The following is a 3844-nucleotide window of genomic DNA, read 5'->3' as shown; positions in this document are numbered from 1 at the left end:
AGTCTGTGAAAGTGATTTTGTGCTTCTTTGGGATGAACAATAAAGTGCCGAGGGCACATAACTCTGAAGTAATTAATTTATGTAGTTTGATAGAAGTGGCTGGAAGACCTGCCAAGAGAGCATTGCAATAGTCCAGCCTGGACAGAACAAGAGCTTGAACAAGGAGTTGTGAAGCATGTTCCGAAAGAAAGGGCCTGATCTTCTTGATGTTAAATAAAGCAAATCTGCAGGACCGGACATTTTAACAATGTGGTCTGAGAAAGTAAGCTGAAATCAATCATAACTCCAAGGTTTCTGGCTGTTTTTTGAAGGAGTTATGGTTGATGTGCCTAACTGGATGGTGAAATTGTGATGAGATGATGGAACCACAAGCAGTTCTGTCTTGGCAAGGTTGAGTTGTGCTTAACTAAGTAAACAAAGACAAAACAACAATAGCATATTTACAGATGAGACCTGCACTTGAAACCCTGAACAGTAGTTTTGCTTCTCTGCTTCACCTGTGCGCTTCCACAGTCCACTCCATTCTCTCTCTCGCTTTGATTACTCTGATCTGATCCAAACCGTTTGGCGGAGTCGCGGAGAGCGCGTGAGCCGAAGCATTGCCAGCCACGACTAAGCGATTCATGATTTACTAGAGATTTACTTATCGAATGGCGAATTCGGAAATAATCGCTTTAGTACATTCTGCAGGCAATTATACAATAATAATATTCAAATAGCGGGCCAAATCGGCTGCCAGGCCACCGGGAATTGCCCGCGTTAGGCTATAGGAATTCCGTTTTATGACTGGATTCTACGAACCAGTCTGTGTTTTCCGCATCGCGGAAATTATAGGGCCATACGTCTCAGAGTAGTCAGTGCAATTTGGGAAAGAAATCAATTAAATCTGTATGTGGATGTGTGTAAATATTCAAATGTAATCCCCTTTGTAATCTTTAACATTTTCATATGTAACTGTAATTTAATTACACATTTTTTCTTAGTAATTGTAACTGATTACAGTTACATTTATTTTGTAATTAAATTACGTAACGCCGTTACATGTAACTAGTTACTCCCCAACACTGCCCACTAGATAGTAGCAGAGGACAATATTCACTTTCTTCTGGTTCACCAGAGAACAGACTTTACTCAGCTGCTGCAAATTCGAAATGGATGCAAAATAAATGTGTTATATTATGAACATTTTTATTTATTGTTATATTATGCATCTTTATGTTTATTGTTATCTGCATGTTATCTACATGCAGATTACTGCATGGTTTTCACTTTGCACTGTTAACTGTATCAATATTAATTTGTTTTAAAAGACAAATCCAAAAATGTAAATAAATATCTGATCAGACTGATTGAGCATTATTTTTCTTTATTTTGAGATAATATTTAATTATAAATAAACATTAAAATTACAAAATATAACTGAGAAAATAGCACCAATATTTCTAGAGGTACTATTGTCATCACTTATTTCATTAAACAGACTATATCATGTTTATTATTATTATTATTATTATTATTATTAAAACTTTCAAAATAAAAAATAAGGATGTCACAATTTTGTTCTTGTGCTGGTTTAACTCCACTGTAGTAGCAACAATAAATATTCTAGTATCAAGTGTGTTCCTATAATCCTATAAATCAACAGTGAATAGATGTTTACAAAATGTTTTATATTAAACTTCCTTCATCTTCTTTCTGAACAACCTAATTTCTTCACTATTCATGCCATAGTATTTTTACATTGTTACATGACTTTTTTTGTTTTGTTTTTTGGGGCATCATTTCCCATCATAGGAGGAAGAAGGAAAGGTTATCTTTGTTGCAAAAAGAATATATGTAGTTTCCTTGTGGGGATCTCCCACAAGCTAAAATTTTCATCAGTTAGACAGGTGAGCGTACTACGAGTTTGACGATGTATTCTTGATGGATGGGATCAGATTGACAGGTGGTGGCTCAATGTTAAACTCATGTCTCAATTCATCAAGGTTCTGCTCCCAGCGTCGTTCATAGAAGATGCTCAGAACACATCGGGCACGACCACTATTGTGCAGAGCCCATGGTCCCAGAGACTGAACCAGCAACTGTAGACGACTGACATCATCAACATAGAGACACACATCAAATTTTATTTACCCATACTGTAATACATTTATAGGATGAACACATGATTTTATTTTTATTAAAAACAGCACAAGTTAACAATTTAAACATTTTGGGATTACAGTAAATGACAATTTTAAGGTACATTTTTGTAAACAAAATAAAATATACAGATTTTTTTCCCCCTTTGATTTTGGGGTGTGGGGTGTAATATGATTGAAGTTCTTGACGTTTTTGAGAGGTACATCCACATATGTTTTTTATGGCAAATTAAAATCAAATTAATCAAATATACTAGAAATAACGTCACTTTTATTACCCAAATACATTAATATCATTATATTAGTAATATCAGGAAGAAATACAAAATTAACAAATATTTATTAGGATGTTTGTAATATCCTTGTGGTGACCTGGGAGACAGTAAAACTCTAAAACTGGTCACAGTGTACAGTATTAGATGAAAGCAAAGAATGACAGCACTAGGATGTCATAATAATGAAACCTTCTATATAACGACCATAATGAAACATGAACATAAGAATGGAAAATACTCAGCGAGGACAAATATTGGTTGTAAATCACAGAAAATTTCAGCAGAAGGGGACATACAGATTTACTGCATTCCTGGAATACAAAGCTATACAGTTTGAGATGCAGTTGCAGTGATTAAGTGCTGAAGTGTGTTCAGTCATATTATAAACATATGACTTAACACACTTCAGCACTTAATCACTGTGTTAATTAAACACATTATACTGACTTGAACTTGTCACTGATTGCATATCTACATAAAGGAATCTTCTAGGTTAACTGCAACTTAACCTCTACAGACCACATCTCTATTAGTCTGTCAGTTACCACAGACAATAATGTTGCCTCACAACAATGTTAATCGCTTTGACAGTATGAACTTACAATCAAAGTCTAAGGGGAAAGACATTCTATAGGTTTACAATAAGATATGCGAAGCTTGTATTTTTGTTAAAGCATTTATATTCATTCTTCCATAATAAAATGTGTTATTAAGCTCTGAGGTTGTCCTTGTGGTCTTGCTCCATCGAGTTTCCAGTGTTGGGAAGGTTACTTTGGAAATGTAATAGGTTACAGATTACAAGTTACCCAACCTAAAATGTAATAAGTAGTGTAACTTTTCAATTACTTTATTAGTAGACATTGGATGCAAATTTCACTTTTACATGGTGTTTGCATATAAATGTATCTTAGCAGTGTGTGAACACAACCACCCTACAATGATAAAAATCCATTCACTCCTTTTTTCTCAATTATCAAGCCGTTTTGATTTTCTGAGCAGTATGGTGTCATATTGCTCAGGCCCCGCCCACAAACGCTGAAGTACTGTCCAATATTAGCATATTTTTGCCCATTGCCAGTTGTATGAAATCCATAATTTTCTCCACGCTCCAGCAGCTGTAGCGACAATGTCTTGTATGCGATGCAGGTGTTTTGTAGTTTTGTGATGTAGAAGAACATAAGAATCTTAATTTTCTCCCAACATCAGAGCAACTGAGGACACAGTGCATTAGTTTTGTTTTTAATGCTAATGCACCACTGAATACACCTAAATTCGTTTGTCTGCGCAAATAATTTTACTCCAGACTGCTTCCTGAATGAGGGACAATTCAAGGCAGGTTTTGTTAAAAAGTTAAAACTCAAGGATGGATCAGTACACATTGTTCATGATCCAGCTGCAGATTTCAGACTTACTTTAAAATCATTCTGA

At 35.0% G+C, this 3844-nt stretch overlaps 1 pseudogene; it reads right to left on the bottom strand.

Annotated features, from left to right (window-relative positions):
* Positions 1–1898: 1898 nt before the first annotated feature.
* LOC107697979 (ubiquinone biosynthesis protein COQ4 homolog, mitochondrial-like) overlaps positions 1899–3844 on the bottom strand; it is a 7502-nt pseudogene continuing 5556 nt past the window's right edge.

This window comes from Sinocyclocheilus anshuiensis, unplaced genomic scaffold, assembly GCF_001515605.1.
Source record: "Sinocyclocheilus anshuiensis isolate Anshui unplaced genomic scaffold, SAMN03320099.WGS_v1.1 scaffold2152, whole genome shotgun sequence".
Taxonomy (NCBI): domain Eukaryota; kingdom Metazoa; phylum Chordata; class Actinopteri; order Cypriniformes; family Cyprinidae; genus Sinocyclocheilus; species Sinocyclocheilus anshuiensis.
This window is presented reverse-complemented; position numbering and strand designations above follow the sequence as displayed.